This window comes from Chelonoidis abingdonii, chromosome 2, assembly GCF_003597395.2.
Source record: "Chelonoidis abingdonii isolate Lonesome George chromosome 2, CheloAbing_2.0, whole genome shotgun sequence".
NCBI classification, from domain to species: Eukaryota; Metazoa; Chordata; order Testudines; family Testudinidae; genus Chelonoidis; species Chelonoidis abingdonii.
In genome coordinates, this window is record NC_133770.1 from 290,740,452 (window position 1) to 290,762,049 (window position 21,598).

The window sequence follows — 21,598 nt, forward strand, 5'->3', positions numbered from 1 at the left end:
TGCATTAAATTTAGCAACACAAAGGAGCTTTCCCCTCCCCCTACCTCCCCCCTCCATTTTCCTTCCTATGGAATTGCACCAACAAACGCCAGCCCAGGAATCACAAGCGTAGTGGCAAGCTCACACATAAGTTGGTCACTGAATCAGTGGACCGGCTGTCATGCCAAGCCATTAGCCAGACAATAGCAAGCCTGAAAGACAAATGCTAGAGGCCTGCATGTTGCTTAAAGTGCCACTGAATACAAGCTACACTTCTCCAGCAAAACGGTTCATCTTTCATAAGCATCTAGCATGTCCATACAGCAAAAGCTGTGCATGGGCTGGCCTGCCCTAGCTAGCTTTCATCCAGCTAGCATAGGAAGCAACAGCAGAGAAGACAGTACAGGGCAGGCTTCAGAGTGGCAATACAAGCTCAGGAGGGACCTGGGTACGTACTTGGCTTGCTAGCCTGCTCTGAAGCCCATAGTGCTCTCTCAGCACTGTTATTGTTACCCATGTTGGCTGGCCTCAAGCTAGCTCATGTCGGCTGGCCCACATGCAGCTTTTGCTGTGTCGACATGCAAAGTCTACACAACAAGAGGAAGCAGTGAATAACGGGCACATCCTATACAACCGACGCAGACAGGAGCAGAGCCATAACATTGTGTAAAAGAGCCTTAAGGCTAATACAGAAATTGAAAATTCAGCAAACAAGCCGAAGAAAACCAAGGCAAGGAGACACCCTCAGAAACACCCTCGGGCCCTGGCCCTCTATGCCATGTGCACCAGGTGTGGGGCAGGCAGGCTCAACCAGGCAGGATCCAAGTGTGGAGGGACTCAGTGTGGGGGGATCCAGGTGTAGGGTGAGAGGATTCTGTATGGGACAATTTGGATGCAGGCAGCTCAGTGTGGGGCCGTGGGGTGTCTAGGTGTGGGGGGGGATCTGGATGTACAGAGGCTTGTTGGGGGGCAGGGGTTCCAGGTGCAGGGGAAATGGGACTCTTCAGGGGCTTCCAGGTGAAGGTGGATGGGGCTCCGGGATGGGGTGGGGGTCTGGGTGCAGCTAATTGGGAGTCAGTGGTGTGGGGGTCACTGTGTGGCCTCAGGGTGGTGGGGCCCATAAGGGTGGGGGTTTGAGTGCAGGGAGGTCTGTGTGCAGAGATGGGGGTCTTGAAGCAGGGCATCTGGGTGCAAGGGGGCTCCAGATGCAGGGGCTGAGGATCAGTGGGGTGGGGTTCAGGCATGGAGGACTAGGCGTTTGAAGATTCAGGGTGCTTCATTGTGGCAATCTTAATTCTGGCATTTCCTAATTTGAGTGCTTGACTTTGTAACTTTAACAATGTCCATTTATTAGGGTTTTTTTAAATGTGTAATATACATATAGGGTGAAATCTTGGTCTCCCAGAAGTCAAAAGAAATGTTGCCATTGAATTCAATGAGGCCAGGAACTCACTGATAAATGTAATCCACTTCATTCGCCTCTGAACTGCAGCTACTTCTAGGATGTAACACGGTAGCTGTTTTACCAGTGCCCTCCACCCCAGAAATGCATTATATGAAATATCCAAACAGAAACTGGAGAGCGTATCTAGGGAGGTAAACTCTGAATTACACAAGTTAGACTTGGGACCAGTTATTTGTATTGCAGTGGATGTAGAGGCCCCAATGAGAGATCAGGCTCCACTGTGCTAGGCATTGTATAAACCACATATGACTGACTGTCCTGGCACCAAAGCATTTACAGTACAAGCCTATAGACCAGCCATCATGAGGAAAGACAGGACAAGACTGAAGTAACTGTGTAAAGTAAAACTAGGGGTTTGTCTGTATGCTGGAATAATGTACTCTCCAGAGATGTGATTTCTAAAGTGTGCTAACATGTTGCCTGTTAATTGGCCCATGTAGCCTCTTCCTGCACCCCAAACCCCTGATCCACAGCCCCACCCCAGAGCCAGCACCCCCAGCCAGAGTTCCCCCCCACCGGCAACACCAACTCCCTGCCTCAGCTTTGTGAAAGTTAGTGAGGGTGGGGGAGAGCAAGGAACAGGGGTGGGGGGAAATGGAGTGGGGGCAGGGCAGGAGCGGGCATGGGTGTTTGGTTGTGTGTGATTAGAAAGTTGGCAACCCTATGTACCTCAAAGTACCATAACTGCACCCTAACCAACCACAATGGACAACTAAGAACAAGTCAAAAGCATCTCCCCTTAGAAGGTACACCTGCCTCTGCAACATAAGCACGACGAATCTAGTCTAGTTACACAGCTATAACCAAGCCACAAGAGAAGACTTTCCCTCAGATACACACACACACACACACACATTCTCTGCCCAGAGGAAACAAGCCATACAAAGTAAAAAGAATGCTCTTAAAAGACCACTCTGCCTTGGTTCTAGCCAAGATGCCATTGCTATGCTCAACTTCATCTCCCCTCATGTGCTACACAACATCCACCCTGGAGAATCTTTCTGCTGGCTTCATAGCTCCCTCTGCATTAAAGCTCTTTATCCTCAGCTTTAAGGCTTTTCACAATGTGTCTCTGGCTACATGATCGCTCTCATGTCTCCCACATGTCTCATATGCTATGACCTCACTACTCCCCTGACACTTGCACACAGGTAAGCAGCATTGAAGGGCCAAGTCCTGTGCTCAGTGAAGTCAATGGAAGTTCTTTCTGCTCACTTCCATGAGGCGGGGTGTGAGACGCAGAATGACCTTCCCTTGTGGGTGCTTATGCTGGCTGTGAGGGCAGGCAGGCCCATGGTGCTTGCTTTGATTCTTCCCTCTTCTGCACCAGGTTCAGCCCAATGTAACTGCATTGAGAGGCATGTGTGGCAGCAGAATCAGGACCTGGGTCTTGCACAACCAAGGCCCCATGCTGAACCCAGTGACTTCAGTGAGTGCAAGATCAGGGCCCACATGGGCATACCTCCACAGACTAAGAATAGCATATAAAGGGGACATGTTTGGTGGGGAACTGGGGGGCACGGCAGTGTCAAGGAATGGACTTACCCCAAATCCCCAGCTATAAACAGGTCAGCCAGCAGTCACCATCTCATACAGTATGGTGTTGAAGGAGGGGGGGGAAGGAAATGCAATTTTGGGTTGCATTAACAGAGGCATAGCGTGCAGGTCAGAGGAGGTGATGGTACTGCAGCTGAAGCCTAGCCAGCACCAAGTAGAGCAGTACCATGTCCAATTCTGGTCACTGCTGTATAGAACGGATGTAGAGAAACTGGAAAGGATCCAGAGGCACGCAACAAAGATGATCAAAGGGATGGAATGGAAGCCGTATAAGCAAAGGTTGAAGGAACTGAGTGTAGTCAGTTTGGAAAAGAGGAGAACAACAGGGGTAATGAAGCAGTCTTCAAAAAACTTGAAAGGCTGCCATAAAAAAAGATGGGAAAAGTTTGTCTCATATTGCCCTCTGTGGCAAGAGAACATGAGTTTAAACTACAGCCTAGCAGATTTAGATTAAATCTCAGGAAAAAAAACTTCCTAACTGTAATAACGGTAGGACAATAGAACGGACTGGCCAGGGATGTTGTGGAAACTCCTTCACTGGAGGTTTTCAAAAGGAGGCTGGATAGCCCTCTGTCTTGGATGGTTTAGACACAAATCCTGCATCTGGGCAAGGGCATAGACTAGGGGATCCTTGTGGTCTCTTCTAATTCTATGTTTTATGGTGCTTTTCTCAGATAGGAGTAAAGCCTCTTCCCTACGCACAGTACTGTAGGTAGCAGGCTTGGCACTGGGGCACACCCCTGGGACACTGCACGCCCCCAGATGGAGGTTCCTGCCTCCCCACAGTTCAGATTGCAGTTTGTGTGGTTTATCGGAGCCCGACTTTTTACCCTGTGCTCCCCAATACATAGGGATCCTGTGAAGCCACTTACTGAGTAGCGAAGGAAGACACCAGCTGTGTATGAATCACATCCAGGACAAGTGAGCATCTCCCTCCTAGCCAGCCAGCCCACACCCTGCCTCTGCCAGTATGCCGCTGTAGGTGTTAGGGTTATATGATTGTATATTTTTAGTTCCTCTAGCAGCAACTATTTCTGCATCCTGAATTATGATGTGATTTATCCCACTTTCTGTCTCTCATTTAGAGTGTTATTATTAGCTGAGCTGAGACAATGCACTCAGTGCTGTACGTTTATTAAAGCACTAATGTCATTCTCTACCACCGTGAGTCACCTAAGGTAAGACAGTGCTCCATTACAGCACTCCTGGAAAAAGCATGGGAGCCTAGCTGATCATTTCCCAGTGGTTTATTCCAAAGGCATCTTATTCTTTCCATAAGACAAAAAAATATATTTGACTTGTAATCCAGTCAGGGTTAATTCCCCCTTTTACTTCTAAAATTTACCACACCAAAAGCTACTGAAACCAGTACTGTACTCCCTTAGTGCCAATCCTCCAATCCCTTACCACCAAACATAACCCCTCTGAAGTCACTTCATCGTACGTCTCTGACCTCTGAAACCTCTCCCCTGCCTATTCATCCAGTATCTGTCCTCACTGCTTTTCTTTCCATACATCATTAAAAGGTCAACATGTGGAACCCATTGCCAAGGGACACTGGTAGCCAAAAGTGTAACTGGGTTACAAAAAAAGTTAGAAAAGTTCATAGAGGATAGGTCCATCAATGGTTATTAGCTAAGATGGTCAGGAGCACAACCCCATGCTCCGAGTATCCCTAAACCTCCAACTGCCAGAAGCTGGACTGGATTACAGGGAACTGATCACACATAATTACCCTGTTCTGTCATTCCCTCTGAAGCATTGGGCAGTGGCCACTGTCAGATGACTGGATACTGGGCTAGATGGACCAGAGGTATGGGCTAGTATGGCTGGTCTTATGTCATTCTGGCATTCATACTCACCACTTAGGCCACGTCTACACTACGGGATAATATCGAATTAGCTAAAATCGGTTTTATAAAATTGATATTATAAATTCGATTTCATGCGGCCACACTAGGCCGCACAGTTAAATCGCGTTTGTGCGTTCCTATCGGGTCACGCCCCGAGGGCTAACAATCGATTTCCATGAAAGCGTTTTGCAACTTTGTGGGGTTAGCTCTTCCGTAGCTAGTCCATAAAAGTTTTCCGCGCAGTCTCCCGGCCGCCCCTTGGGGAAATTCCCTGGGGTTTTTTGAAATCATTATTTGTCCCCGCGGTGGTTTTTTTGGTTAAATGTCAAGCAAGTCGATTCTGTCCCTCCCGGGAAAACCTTCAGCGTTGATCCCAAATCCTTTTCCGCGCCGTTTTTTTTTTTCGCGTGGATTTCGCCGGCATGAAATCGCCAGTAGCAACGGCAAGACCATGGCAAAGCCCACGCGTTTCCAAAAGCCCTTTTTTTTTTTTCCCTGCACCCGCTATGTAATAACTGGACAATGCCCGGCGGAGAGAGAGGCCTATTAAACTTCAGCACAGCTTACAACAGCCAGGAAAGAGCAGATTTCACTTGCTTTTGCCAAATGAAAAGTATAGCAAGTAGATGAAATTCCATGGTCGGTTCTTTACCTGGGGTCCTGACTGCCCGGAGAAAACTTGGCCAAATCGACATGGAAACGGTTTTATCTCATCCCCTCCTGTAAGAATCTGTTTTTCTCCCCGCGCTTGCAAGTCTGAAGTGCCCGCCTGGCGGAGAAATCGGCCCTCGGCGGGCGCAATACGCTAAGAAGCAAAAATTCGGGAATTGACTCCTTGGACTGAAAGTCCAATATCCTTCCTTATTGGTTCTAAAATTAAAAGAATCCCGTCCTCGCCAGAATATAGGGGGCAGCGTGATTTATAGAAGGAATCCCAGTGGTATCAGAGAGCACAAAGCCTGGTCCGCGTGTTCAGGTAATTCCACAGGGGGTGGCCCTGCAACAAACCCACCCGCATTTTGCGTCGCCTCCTGACCCTCAACCTGCCTGGGCTATTAAGTGGGCCAGTGTCCCCCCAAACCATTTTGGTTGGTCAATGAAGTACAGGAAGAATGCACGGAATAAGAAACAGAAAAGAACCTTTGTCAGCGAGGATAAAATGCAAGGGGGGGAAGGCACGCCCCCCTCCGGGGCTTATGAACGTCCAGAACAGTAAAGGAAACTCTTTTCCTTTTAACACAGAAAAGGAGGGGCTAATATGAAAGCCTTCAAGCCCTGCAGTTTTGCTTATGCTTGAAGACATTTAACCTAGCCGTTCTGTAAAGCCAATCCTACTTGGGAGTAAACTGGGATTTCATTCCCATTTTTATCCCAGGCGCCCCCGCCCAGCCTCACCTGCGGCCAGCCAGGAGGCACTGCAAACGGGCGTGAGGCGACGAACGCAGTATCCAGTCAATAGTACCGTCTACCACCTGGGAGGGGTGAGATGAGTGGATATACTGCTCCTTCACTGCTGCACAGCAATCGACGTCTACCGCAGCATTCAGATACACATAGGGTGACAATTGAAAGAAGAAATGATTTCTTTTCCTTTCTTTCACGATGGTGGGGGGGGGGGGCAAGGAAACTGAAGGATTATCCCATGACCCACGCCAGAACACTGTGTTATTGGAACCTACAGACCGATTGGGGATGCTCAGAAGAAAGCCAAAATTACTCTTTCAGAGGAACTGCTGTGGGACTGTGAAATAGGCTGGAGTCTCAGTGACCCCCTCCCATCCATACTCCAATATTGAGTCTTGGCTTCCATTTGCAATCAGCACGTGTACCTGAAATTTTTAAACTGGGCATTTTTCTTTTTCCGGTAAGACTGCGGCCCCCTTTTTCTACAGCCATATCTCTCATCTTACGTGCATGCTGATCAAGAGCCTCCACGCTGGGAAAAAAAGGAAAAATGTTAATTCAAAGTTTTTTCGGCGGGGCCCCCCTTCCTGTTTACCTGCCCGCTGCACATCCGAAGTTCAAAGACTGCTGGTCCCAGAGCTGTTCCGTGGGGGTGGCGCACTGTGGGGATAACCGCCCGGAGGCCAATAACGTCGATTTCCGTCCACACTAACCGTAATCAGATATGTTAATATCGAATTTAGCGCTACTCCTCTCGTCGGGGTGGAGTAGAGAAATCGATTTAAAGAGCCCTTTATATCGATATAAAGGGTGTTGTAGTGTGGCGGGTACAGCGTTAAATCGATTTATCGCTCTTTAAATCGATTTAAACGTGGAGTGTAGACCAGGCCTTAGTTTTTGACCTCTCTCTATAACTTTCTTCTGGGCTGGACCCCAGGCCCACTGCAGCCTATGGAAACGTCCGCATTCACTTGATGGGCTTCACATTAGGTTCTCTCTGAAACATGCTGAGTCACTTCTCAATCTTCCTTTGCTCCTAAATTGTGGCTTATCTTCCTTGAAAAGCCTTTTGCAATACTGGGCTTGAGCCTACCCCTATTAAAGTCAATGTCCAGAGTCCGATTAATGTCATTTGTGCAGGGTCAGGCCAAGCATGCATGAAGGTAACTATGAAATGTAACACAATGGAAAGTTATTGCTTTTACCATCTACCCTACAAACTGCACCCTGACAGAGTTTAATGTCAACACAGCTGCAGCGGGAGAGAGAAATGAAAAGGGAAACAATGGCGAGCTACAGACAAAAAAAAAGATGTTTTCAGCTGAGATGGAGAGACAAAGGAAATAAATGAGGCTGTAGTTTTTCTTGTTGTAAAATAGATTAACAAAGCATAATATGGGCCACAAACTGCTTTCAGACCTCCCATATCCACAGAGCCCCAGATAGCTCTGTGTCCCAAATCCTGCTCAACTCACTTAAAGCTGATAGGTAACTGACTGGAATGGGACTAAGTCAGATGTGATTCCATATGACTTGGTATAATTGAGGGCCGGATGCCATAGTAAAACAGTGTGCTATAGAAATGAATGAGCGGTACAGAAGTAACCCACTGGTCAGTGTGTTTTACACTGTGCCTGATCTACAGAGGATGCGAGTCTGCAACAGCCCCAGCTACATAGCCTGGCTCTCGAGCTCGAGCTGTAGCAGCTTCCCCTGCTTAAGCACTGGAGGTCCCTGGTTTGATCATCATGTCAGCCAAAAGGCAGCAATCACTCAGGTCCACCACAATGTGTGTGTGGAGGGCCCTAACCTCCGCAAAACAGTAGAAACTCAGAGTTGCAAACTGACTAGTAAACCACACACCTCATTTGGAACCAGCAGTACACAATTAGGCATCAGCAGAGACAAAATAAAAAGCCTGTACAATACTGTGTTAAACAAACTGAAAAGAAAAGGAAAAGCAGCATTTTTCTTCTGCATAGTAAAGTTTCAAAGCTATATAAAGTCAATGTTCAGTTTGAAAGCTTTTGAAAGACCAGTCATAATGTTTTGTTCAGAGTTACAAACAACCTCCATTCCTGAAATGGCTGCAACTCTGAGGTTCTATTGTAGTTGTGTCTCCAAGAGTCCCCTTCAGAGCAAGACACTTACAGTCCCTTCTAACCCTATAATTCTATGATTCTTACTACCGAAGCACCTTCTAGGTGAAAGTAGTATGACCCTTGGCGGTATCTCCTTTTCTTGGAAAATCCACAGGGCCATGTGGGGAACAATATGAGGACCTTTTGACCTACCCAGCCTACAGCTTCCCTCTCCCAGTCCCTACCTGTTCCCATGCTGATCCCAGCCCCACGGGACAGCCATCTATGGAGCCCTGGGATGGCAGATGACACCCCACTCCTCACACTGGAGTCCTTGGGCCCACTGTTTGTATCTTCCCCTTGTCTATTCACTATTGTGCCAGAAATAATTCATTGAAATGAGATGTCTCATAATGGAATCCGCTACTTAAAAGGTGACATGCACACAAAAAACCCCCCAAAATCAAACCCACACACAATAATGAGACCCCTTTATGTGAAGAAAACAGGAAAAACCATTGGATCCAGCACAGCATTCAGGGATCCAGGCACAGCATTTAGAATGGGATTTATCCTGTGACTGTCCAGTAGCCATTGGTGATGAAGTGAATGCCACTTTGGGAACTCTTATTATTTACTGGGCCCAACACCATACCATTAAAACCAGAAAAACTCCAAGTCAACCCAATGGGATCATTCCTCATGTACTGGGGTAGAGAATAAAGCCTTTGATCAGAAGTAAGGCCCCATTGTGTGCCAGGCACTTTACCCACCTGCAAGAAAAAGCCAGCCCCTGCCACAAAGAGTTTATAATGTTAGTAGCCAATGAGAGATGGCTGGTGGATGTAAACAAGCACAGGGAGGATAAAGGTAAGGGGAGGACAGGATTGTGGTCAGGGTCCCAATCCTGCAGTGGACCCACACAGATACTCTTTGCAGAATCAGAGTCTCTGAGACAGGGCCACCCAGAGGATTCAGGAGGCCTGGGGTCCTCGACGGTGGGGGTCCTTCTGCTCTAGGTCTTCAGGGCACTTCAGCGGCGGATCCCAGAGCGAGTGAAGGACCCACTGCCGAACTGCCACCGAAGACCCAGAGCAGAAGGATCCCTCGCCACTGAATTGCCACCGAAGACCCGGAGCATCTTCCGCTCCCGGTTTCGGCAGCAGGGCTTTCACTTGATCCGCTTGTGTTCGGCGGCACTGAAGGACCTGCCGCCAAAGACCCACCAAAAACTCTCGTGGGAGCCCCTGAAAACTCTCATGGGGGCTCCTGTGGGGCCCCAGGCACATTGCCCCACTTGCCCTCCCCCTCTGTGCGGCCCTGCTCTGAGATCTTGATCTTTTTGGTACTAAGGAAATATCCTGCTTGTAGAAGACTCAGAAGAGTAAGTGTGGATACTCTTGCTCTTCTCTTTAAGAAATAGCTCTTAGAAAGGACTGTACTTGGATTTCTGTATCCTTCACATATTGCAAATACAAATTGACAACTGTACCTGCCAACAACTCATGGACATGGACTCAGTATTTTTTGGCTGATGCATCGCACCTGATAAATATGCAGCTCCGCTGGGGCAGTAGACAGACTGAGACCTGCTCCTTGGCTTAAACATAACATTCCAAACATGCTTCTCTGTGGTAGATACTGATGCATTTAAAATGAAATATCCAACAGAAACTAGCCCTCTTCCAAGTAGAATGTGCAGTCAGTAGAAATATCACGTAGGTGCTTTGGCTCAGGTACACGTTTTCCAAACAAGTGGAATAAAGAAAGATACAGCCTGATCCTAGGAGATGTTGAGTGAATATAGGCAACACTTAGCACCTCAGCACCAGGTCACGATGTAACAAACAGCAGCTACCTAGGAACTTCACCTTGTGTGCAACAACATGGCCAAGGACTCCTTAAAAACTTCCTGGTCACAGTGGGGTTAGAGTTCAGTTCTGCATGCAACAAAAGCACAGGGTCCTAGCACTTAACCTAAAGGAGAATCTCTGCTATGTGTTGGCGGTCTATGACATATAGACAAGCATTTTTGATTCATGCATTCCTGAGCAGTGGTATATATACATACACACGTGCTAGCCGGTTCGTTACAATGTCATTAATAAAAAACTAATAACATTTAGTCATGCATTTACAACATGCATATCAAAAGTGTTTGTGAATACAAAAAAGAGAACAGTTACAAAAATGGACAGTCAGTATTCGCCAAACACCAAACAGCTGCTCGCCTGACCCTAATCTCATTCCTCTAACCTTCTGCAGGGGCGATTAAACAACTGTTGTGTCACAACTAGAAAACTATATTAAAAAAAAATGAGGATATTGTATATATATATAGTGCCCTTCATCTCTAAGGAGTCCTGAGTGATATTGGGTTCTTTGCACTTCCATTTCAAGGGAATGAGGGTTTGGCTGTAGTACTCATTGGAAGAAGGATCCTGCTTTTCTGGGGGCAGAAAGGCAGCAGCCAGGTTAAAACACACACACACACACTTTTGCAGCCTCCATGAATTTGGGGGGGAAGGGGGAGAAATCACAAAAGAGAACCGTTTTACAGGTAGTTTAGTGGTAGATCCTTGTGGCAAAACCCCCCCGAAGAAAGTGCAATCAGACACTAGAGAAGTAAAACTCCAGAACAATAGAGTCACTAGCAGTGCAAGCATTAATGCTAGGATCAGAAAGGGAATAAAATTATATCCCTTGGATCTAGGTTTGGAAGACATCAACCTGTGTCTCATTCCCTAGGCGGGCTGAGATCAGGCGTGTCACCAAGTTGATTAAACTGACCTTTTGAAACAGGGCTCAGAGCAACATAGCAACCAGAGCCAATGCCTTACCTCCTGGAACAGTGTTAGCAAAGATCTTGCTGGAGACCAGGCACAGCTTCCTCCAGAGAGTATGTAGAGCACTGTCAGTGTGCAAGGGAGGGTGTTGGATCCAGGGTAGAATACAGGAAATAAGCATGAAACTTCAACCATAACAGCAGGCTAGTCACGGGCTTGGATATAAGCAGCCTGTACACATACAGGGAAATACAACTTCACACATTGCATAGAACTAGGGTGACCAGATAGCAAATGTGAAAAATCAGGACCAGGGAAAGGGGGAGATAATAGGAGCTTATATAAGAAAAAGACCCAAAAATAGGGACTATCCCTATTGGGACATCTGGTCACCCTACATAGACCAAGGAGGGGCTCCAACTGTGAAGTGTGGATCCAGAGCAAAGCACACCTAGACTCTGGAAAAGAGGGCTTTTTTTCATTAACCCCACTTAGGTTAACATACTGGGGGTGAACCTGGGACCTGCACAGTTAAAGTTGTGCACACTGACAGACCCTCAAACTCTCCAGTGAGATGGCCACTAGAGGGGACGGTGATAGGAGACACCTCTCTCTCATAAGCACCTCCTGCACAGTCTCTCTTTCTCTGCCTCGGGTGCCCCCTGTCAGCTGTTAAGCTCCTCAGGTGAATCTTCAGTGGCCCAGCCCTCCAGCCAAGTCACACACCACCAACATGTACAAACAAAACCAGAGTAAAAGGTCCAACAGGGCCTGTCTCTGTGCCCTTGTTACCATCTACAACCCTGTCTCTGGGCTCCATCCTCAGCCCCCTCTGGGCTAGCTCTAAGTCTGTGCCTGCCCTGGTATAGAGAAGTGCCCCCAGGGCTTTCTCTCTGGAGATTCCTAGCCTTTATCAGTACTTATTACCCTAGCTCTCCAGCCAGGTCACTCCTTCAAATTCAGCCTACTTCAGAAAATGGGTGGCCCTCTGCAGGTTCTTCAGGCCCATTCTTGAGCCCTGTAAATTCCAGCCCTGTGCTTGGGCTTCTAAACAGAACTTGTCCCCTTCTGGGGTCTTTGGCCATTTTGCCAGTGGAGGGACCCAGGCCAACTCACCACTCCAGATCACAACCCAGGAATCCTACAAGTAGCAGCCCCAGGTTGCTCCCTTTAATGCCATTGCTGCTGCTATTCCCTGGGCCTCTTCCCATGTAGCCCCTTCCTCTTCACCTGTACCAGGGCACTCTGTTCCCTTCTCCCACAACTCTTTACCGGTAGAGAGTCATATACTTTCTCCTTCTCCCCACTTCTGGCTCCAGACAGTGACTGACCTGCTTAGCCCTGTAGCTCCTTTTATCTCAGCCCACTGTGCTCTGATTGCCTTTCTAGACAGGCATAGAGGACCCACTTTCACTGCTCTTTCATGGGGGCAGGGTTTGATAGGATCACAAGGCCTCCAACAGGGGTCCTCAAAGGGCCTGGTACACCCAGTCATAGGGGAAAAGATCGACATTGTGTTTAGGATGTGTGGGTCTTTTTCATATCTAGCAAGGAACAAACTTGCCCTGACAGGGAGATGGATTAGAGGGGTTGATCCCTTGAGTTGTTGAGGCCCCATATCTCCCTTTAATTCCAAAGGGACCACATTAAACGGCTGCTTAGCATCTCTGACAATATTATCCTGGATCACCTTGCAATCCTTTGCCCTAACTAATTTATCTGTTTTATTAAAAACCTAGTTTTACCCAGTTAAAAGGACATACAACTTAAAACACTGAGACAAGTGAGACAAGAAAAAATAAATTTTCTCTAAAGCCTCCAAAGAAAATGAAGATGAATTTTAAGACATATCAGATACATTGTTCACCAGCAATGAAGAATCACTTGCCAAATAGTACCACACAGCGGTATGTGGAACATGGCAGTTTCCCCTACACTTATAAGAGGAAACTGGCTGCTGTGTCTCAGAAATGACTGTTGCAACTTGTTGACAAAAGCTGACTTTAATGGCAGCTACCATACAAGCCTGATTGTGTTCTAAGCTCCACTGAGACAAAATAGAGGACTAATGAAAAAAGGAACTGGATTTTTAAAAGATAGTTAATATCTTTAGGTACCAAAAATAACATTTCCACTCCCCCCGCCCCCCAGAACAGTGCCAGATACCAATGCTAGATGGTCATCAAGAGTCCAATGTAAGAGAGACTGCGTCCTTCCACATTAGCACGAAATGTTAATATAAGACAATAAGCCATTTGATACAAGGAAAATCCTCTCCTAAGATTTTAATTTGAGTAAGTGGGGGGTGTCAGCTGGAAGTGTTGGCTGGCCCTGAATATTAAAAATCAGTTATTCTAGGGGTACATCTACACAGTGATAAACCCCCCAAAACGTCTACACAGCAATTTTACAGTTCAAAGCCCAAGCCCTGCACGTCTGAGTCATCTGAGCCGGACAAGCCGCAGGTTTTTTATCACTGTGTAGATATGTCCTGAGTGCCTAGCACCCTGACTGTTTACACTTACACAGATACAAACACTAAACACTGGATTGACTCTCCATAAACTGAGCATTTTCCATCTCTCAACACACTGTGATTCTATATGAGCATTGCTTTACTATAAACATACTGATTTCCTGCCTTTCCTAGAGCTGTTTTTTAAGAGAAGTTTTGCAGCCACATAGTAATTAGGAGTCAGCGTATATATAGCACTGGCTTCTATGTAATCATACGCCTCCAGCGAGCAGCAAAGTAATAATTCAGAATAATATTTTGGGGACATTACGTGTAATTTCAAAGCCCCTTGACCTTTAATCACTTGTTTGCACTGATGAAATATTCACTCTGCTTCATTCTTTATGATGTTCCCTCTTGATTAGGTGCTTCATATCCCTGCAACATGTATAAAACTGATTAAAATGCTGCAATTGATTTATCATCATTATAAGCACGATCAGGTTCAGGTTCCTATTACTGCGGTTTTTTTCCCTGACCCATCTTCTCCAAGACACATCATTGTAAACGAGGGTTCCCAAAATTATAGTATTCTCGAGCCTTAAAACAGGAAATCAAACCCAGCCAAAGATATATCATAGATATGGCCAGGATATCCTAGTGGACGTCATCCAGGGACCTATGGTTTCACAGTAGATAGATTTAATTAGAACAAGGACCAAAAATCAGCCCTTCTAATTATACTTGGCTATTCTAAAATACTTGCATTAATAAGGCCAAACATCATCTTATGGAGAAGTCCCATAGATTTTAGTAACGATGATACCAAGAGGGTTCTAAGGAAATTACTCTGCGAGTCTACAGAATTGGATTCTGAATGTTAATCTCCGTACAGGTTTTTTAAGCCATCCTATAGAATTCCACAGCAGGGATGTAGTCTCTGTCAATTTCTACAGTACTTTCTCTATCAGAGTGAGCTGTGTCTATTCTGTGCTTCACAACAGCTTGTGTAAGTAGTGTGTATTACATATGAGAGAGAAATAAGGGGCATGATTCTGTGACACGTTCGGTGCCTCTTGCAGGGTGCAAAAGCACCCGCAGTTTCTGTTGATTTCAATGGGCTTTGCAGGATTGGAACCCATATGCTCATTCTTTATCATTGCTCAACATGAAGACATGAAGACAGGTGCAGTTTAGCCATGGCTACCTTACATCCAGACCACCCTCCGAGCATAATTATGAAGCAGAAGCAGGGTTATAATTCTGGCATTTCATGGGTACGACTTTGCTAATGTCTGGCTCCCTTTTATTGAAATGCTGATTGTCATTTCAGTGAAGTACATTTCCAACCACGCAGGCAGTGATAACGAGGGGGGGGGGGGGGCGGGGGAGGAAGATAGCTGCTGACGTCTCTACCTCTCCTTACTGCTGCAAAAAATATTAGTTACGTGTAAGTGGAAAGAGCTCTCTGCAGTCATTACATAGCAAACAGTTACCACTTGGCTTCAACTTACTTTTACCCTCTCCACAAACACAAACGCACTCACTCTTTCAGCACAATACAAGTTTGCATATGGGCATTGCATGGTATTTTTATTTATTTGTGTGTTAAATGAGGATTCATTTCCACACCTGTCTTTGCATTATTGCTGATCTTTACCCTTTTTAAATGCACCCAATGTATGTTTTTCTATATATGGATCCAGTCAGTTTCCCTTATTTCTTACTCATAACATTTTTTTAAGATAGGAAGGGCTGAGCATTTTGGTAAGTATTTTTAAAAATGATTGTTAATAGCTATGACAACCTTAGTGTTATTGCAACTCTTTACTTTTATTTTAAAGCACATAACATAACCCTTTCAGTTACAGATCACAGTGAAGTTTCCTCTCTAGCCTATACACACACCTCTATATTTTACAGATGTCTCCTAAATATAACCCGAGAAATTTATTCTGTGCAGTGAGAAGAGGGAAAAGCATTGTTGCCTGGATTATTTTTTTCAGAGGGTTATTTATTGCTATGTCGACCTTTGCTTCATTGCAACCCTTCACTTTTATTCTAAAGCACAGAGCTTGAGTCGTTCATACTCGGATCACGTTGTGTCCCTTGAACACCCCATTTCTAACCAGTCTCACTGGAATATTAAAGGGATTTATTATTTTTCACATGTTGGAGGGAGGTGGAGAGAGAAGGTCTGTATGGCAAAGATAGCAAAACATGCTTTGGACAACATGCTTGGTTGAAATGCCATTAAGATGCCTTTGAAACAAGACAGCCAATAAACTAGCAATACGCACACGTACACAAAACTGCACTGATCAAGGGAAGAGTTTGCAAGCAGCACAGCTGATCTTACCTGGGTCTTTGCGGGGTCCTCCCTCAGCACACTCTCTCCCAGTAGGAAGTAAGGTTGTAGTTACTGCTGCTGGTGTCGATGGAGCAGATACAGAAAGGCAGTTGGCGGATTGCAGTCCCTGCTGCTGGGCTCTGGCTCCTGTCAGGGCTGCTGCTGCTGCTTCTGGTACTGAGGATGCTAAGGAGGAGGAGAATGAGTGAGGAGGAGGAGGATGGTGATGGTGCTGATGCTGTTGCTATGGTTACTGAAATCAGCAGCAGCACCACTCAGTGCAACAGCTGCTCCAGCTCCTGGTTCTTTCAGACACAGGCTGTGGCGGAGCTAGAAACAACAATAATAATAAATGCCCACTCTTCTCCAGCACTCACTTTCTCCTGCTCTTTTGAATATTATGCTGCTGCTGTTACTAGTGTGGAGCCGAGTCTAGTGCTCTGGCTCTGTGATCAGGTTAACGATTGCAATGCCTGGGTGATCCCGTCTCTCAGCAGCCTACTGGAAGCAGGTTAAAGGGACAATCATAGCAGCAGCAGGAAAAGGGGATGGAAGAAAAGGAGATTTAGAAGAAGGGCCCAAGACATACCCTAACCTTTTTCTAGTGGGTCAGTGAGGAAGGAGAGCATCAGAGACAATTCCATACAGCCTGGCTAATGGGCTGCAGAGTGATGGCGCAGCTGAGAGGAAACAGGTGGTCCACAGAAGTGTCTGAAATACTCTAACAGAATGCTAAGCCCCTCAGAATTGGTGGGGTGAAACTTTGACTCCACTGAAGTCAATGATAATTTTGCCATTGACTTAAATGATGCAAGGGTTTTGCTCATGAGGTTTCTGCATTTTTGTAACAAACTCACAAAAGGGACAATTTTCCAATTTTTGTTTTCGTGCAAAGACAGAACAATTTTCCATGTATACACAGGCCGATTTTCAAGCAAAATACAGTTGGAAGTTGGATCTTTTCTTTTCCCTTTGAATGAAAATGGATTTTATACAGAAAATTCACATTAGTCAAAAGTTCCTAATGAAGAAGGATAGCCACTTCCTTTCCCAGAGCAGAGAGTAGAATGACATAAGGAGAAAACATTCATGCAGAATCCCCTTACAGAGAATGAAGTTTGCCCAGCTCTGAGAATCTGCAGGACAAGGAGGGAGAGAACTAAGCTGAATGGGCTACCTGCTGGAGACCTTATTAGCAAGAACTAGGACCCAAACGACAAGACAGGTGAGGCTGCTGCACATTAGGGAGTGTTTGTCTTCAACTACAGTACAATACCATACAGATGTAATCCTCTGGAGTTCTACTCCAGCCCAGTTTTACACAGTGTTTCACTTTCTAAGAAATACACATTTTAGGCTCAAGTTTTCTAAGCTCCATCTTTGTCCAACGTGCAATTTTTGGAAAGTTTGAGCAAAAAGTCCTTCTCTGAGCTATGGGAGAAGAAGGGGGAAAAGTTATATAGTTTATGCTTTTTAAAAAATGGTATGTACACATTTGAACAGGGCCAGGTTAACAACTGCTGATGGCTGGAAGCTGAAATTCATTGCGAATGTGATCAATCAGTGCCTTCCCCTGCTTTGGAAAAATAGATCGGATTAAGACTTTCTGTGGTTTGCTAACCTTGTAGTTTAGCACCAACAAAGCAAAGGGCAGTTTTCAAAAGTTCACTCACCATGGCAGAAGATTTTTTTTTTTTTTTTGTTAAGTCAGGAGGTATCCTGAAAAACAGAGATTAACTGATAACTAGTTAAGCACACAGGGTGAATACAAGGAATTAGCTCCTAATTTCTATTTAGGCTTCTAACTTTCCACATTCTGTGAATGATTCCTTTCGAGCATTCAGCCACAATGTTCAAAACTGGTTAGAACCTGATTGCTGTCTCTTAAACTGCACCTGTGAGGCTAATGAACTGCTCATGTGAGTAATAACAGTGAGGTTTGCTCCTGCTGAATATATTGCTCCGGGGCAGATCCTCAGCTGGTTTAAATCAGGGTAGCTTCACTGGTTTCAATGGCACTACGCTCACTCAAACCACCTGAGGATCTGGCCACTTTAATTCTCAACACTGCTTGTAATGCTGAGCCAAATTCTACTTCTTTTAATTACATGAATAGTTCCACTGAAGTCCATGAGGCTGATTCTCCACCACCCTGCACCTCCTGCAGTCATTTATCCCTGTGTAATATAGGTGGGTGTACATTGTAGCCACATCAGAATGGCCTAATCACCTTAGTGGTGGTGTTGACACTGCTCAGGTATAAACGTGCAAAGGTGAAGAATTAGGCACAAGTGTCTTTATGTTTGTTCACAAAAACCCTGGTAATAATAGACCATTATTAGAGAAATACTGTTTGATCCCATAGTTAAAGGTTGTCTCACAGCAGTACATGCTTGCACAACACCAGAATTAAGGCTGCACGTTCAACCTTGACTGACTTTGGCATGCTTAACTGTGCACCCTTAACTCTGCATTTTTCTTTTGTATTAAATATATGCAAAGGTAGAACAGTTGCCATTCAGTGATGGAATTAATATTGTTGTTGCAAGTCATTGCCTTTCCAAGAGGAAGACTACTCTTTGAAAGGGATTGCATCCAAAATCAAAGAAATAGAATATTGCAGAAGGTTGGGAAACTACTTTAAGAGCAGGATAAAATGTAAACATCGAAGATCAAATCAGCTGGTCTCAGGATAGTTAACAAGCACACTTGGAAGAGTGGGAATATAAGTTTAGTTCCTGGTTCTGCCATGGAGACCCGCATGACTTGGCACAAGTTGGCCCAGATCCTCACAGGCATTTAGGCACCTAACTGCCATTGATTTCAATGGAAGTTAGCAGCTCATATCTTTGAGGATCTGGGCCTCTCCCCCTATGCCTCAGTTCCCTATCTGTAAAGTGAGGATAATCCTTTCACCCACCCTTTCTCCATGTAAATTATAAGCTCCAAAGAGAAGGGACTGGCTCTCACTATGGCCCAGATCCTCAAAGGTATTTAGGTGCCTAACTCCCATTGATTTGAATGAAGTTAGTGGCTCATATATCTTTGAGGATCTGGACCTATCTGCCTGTACAACCCCTTGTACCATGGGGCCTCAATCCTAGTCGGAGCCTCTAGTTGCTATGCAATACAAATAATAAAATATAATAATAATAATAATTAATGATTAATAATAAATTAATAATACTATGCTGTGTCCACAGATAAGTTAAAATGGCAGAAGCATGCATGATTATTAATTGCTATGGAAGTATATTACAGCACACTATAGAGTGCAAGTCGGCAACTTTTATTTAGAGAAACAACGCAGTCTCTGCCCCCAATTGAATTTCATACACGATGCAGCCAAGAAGCAATTAAACAGTGGGTAGGGGAGGACAGGCAGGGGTCACAGCAATGATATTACATGGTTTCTCAGCAAAGGTGAATGTGTGTTCAGCATGACTGAAGAAAATATAGCTGATTCACTTCTTTTAGGCCACTGTGGTAAAAGTGGCTGTTTAAAAGCATTTGACAGCCTTGCCAATTGGAGGGTAAAGATAAAAATTGAGAGTGCCAGAAAAAACAATAATTCGTTGTTTTATATATTATTTATTATTATTAATTTGTCAAAGTACATATAATATAACCCACAAAAAATAAGCTAAACGAACATTATTAAGCACTTGATAGCAAAATCAAGCCTTTAAAAGTTAAGAGCCTTAATTTGGCCCCCCTGTGTATATGTATTAGGATAGTCTAATTACATGACTGCATTCTTTTTGCCCTATGAGACCCCTGCCTCATTCAGTGTACAGGGTGGATGATGCTCACTTAATGATCAGCTAATTTCATATTTTGCTTTCTCCTCATTGTTCAGCGTGAGACCCAATGGCTTATGTAATGCACACTATTCAAACCCTGTTCTGGACAGCAGGGCAGGTCCAGCTTTTTTGCCGCCCCAAGCAGTGAAAAAAAAAAAAAGGATAAGAAAAATGTGATTGCACTGCCCCCGAAGTGCTGCTGAAGTCTGAAGCGGAGCAACTGAGCTGCCGCTGAAGTGCCGCCGAAGACTGAAGCGGATCAATTGAGCTGCCACTGAAGTGCCGCCGAAGAGGAAGAGAGGGACTGGAGGACCTGCCGCTGAATTACCACCGCGGACCCAGGAGTGCCGCCCCAATAAAGGGCAGAGTGCCACCCCTTTCTACTGGCCACCTCAGGCACCTGCTTCCTTCGCTGGTGCCTAGAGCCAGCCCTGATGGAGAGAGAATTCACAATTTTCTCCTGGCTTTTCTACATCATTCTTCACTACAGTAGCTGAGTGCATCACAAATTTACTTTCACAACACGTCATGGGATGAAGAAGTTTCATCCCCATTTTCTATATGGAAAACTGAAGCACAGATTTGTAAAAGTGGCCAGGCATTGCTCTGCTCAGCATTGACAGTTAGGCACCTAAATGCCTTTGCAAATCTGGATCTAAGTGACTAGCACAGCTAAAATGCATTTCTGGAAGTGATACAGCCATTTAGCCAGATCTTTAAAGATACTTAGGTATGTAATGGTGCAGTTTAGTAAGATTCTGAAGACGGCCTAGGCAGCTAACTTCCAATGAAATCAGATCTGTCTCCCCTTTCCACTTCCCTCCTACCCTGCACCCCGGTGGTTCTAAGTCCCAATCTCCTTGCCCAGCCATTTCCAGACTCCCTCCAGCTCCCATTCCCACTTTCCCTCTCCTCACCCCTCCAGCCTCCAATCCCAGTCTCCCCACATTCTGTGGCTCTTTGTCACAATCTATTCCCCCTGCCCCACCCCTCTGGTCCCAGCAGGTCCAGCTCTTGTGCCCCCTGCATTTGGATCAAGCAACCTTCCTCCTCCACACTGCCTGGGCATTGCATAGGGTCACTGAGAATACAGGAGATATAGGCTCCCTGCTCTCATTTCAGGTTCTCAGACTGGGACATCAACAGCTCAGAACTGCAACTGCAGGGAAAGTTCTTCTCAATCCCAGTTTGGAGTATGCCAGTGTGGATGAAATCTTTGGGGAATTTAGCAACTGAAATCTAAAAAAATCCCTACAGAGTATGTGAAAGTTCATTTTTCAGTGGCTTATAATTTGGCCCAATTTGGACAGATTTTCAAGGAGAACAGCAGATGGCACATCCCTGAAACAAAGACAACTCCCCTGCCAAATTTCAAGTCGCTACTCCAAAGCACGAAGGGTCTAGGGCTTTCAAAGAAAAGTTTAGCAGTCTTTTTTAAGATGCACAAACTTATTTTTCTCTATTTGCATTCTTGGAAACAGCTGAATTATTTTGGTTGAAATTTCCCCTCCCCCAAATCAGCCCAAGGTAGGCACCTGGCACACAACATTTTAGCCCAAATGATTACAGTTTGGCGGAGTTATAAGCAACTGAAAACAGAGTCTTATAATGATAAGTGTTGGGCAACCTTAACAGATGGCACTACCAGCTCCACCTATAATATAGATGAATTCACTAAACAGCCAGGCGGGCTTGTTTCTTTAATCTTTTCTCCCAGTGGTTCTTAACTGCCTTTTTTTTTTGTTTTTTTGACAATGCAAAATACCAGTTGGGATGTTATAATTATATTACTTTGCCCTCAAGTCGAGGTTTGTATATAAAGATTTCAAACATATATTGGAAACAATATTGCATTAAACCTTATA

The 21,598-nt window shown here is 45.3% G+C and overlaps 1 protein-coding gene across 1 annotated transcript in view; it reads right to left on the reverse strand.

The window, feature by feature from the left end:
• FAM135B (family with sequence similarity 135 member B) overlaps window positions 1-16,079 on the reverse strand; it is a 380,275-nt gene extending 364,196 nt beyond the window's left edge. The window contains exon 1 of the mRNA XM_075062034.1: window positions 15,940-16,079. The gene's annotated coding sequence lies outside the window, so the exon portion shown is untranslated. The remainder of the gene's footprint in view (window positions 1-15,939) is intronic.
• Between the last annotated feature and the right edge of the window lie 5,519 nt (window positions 16,080-21,598).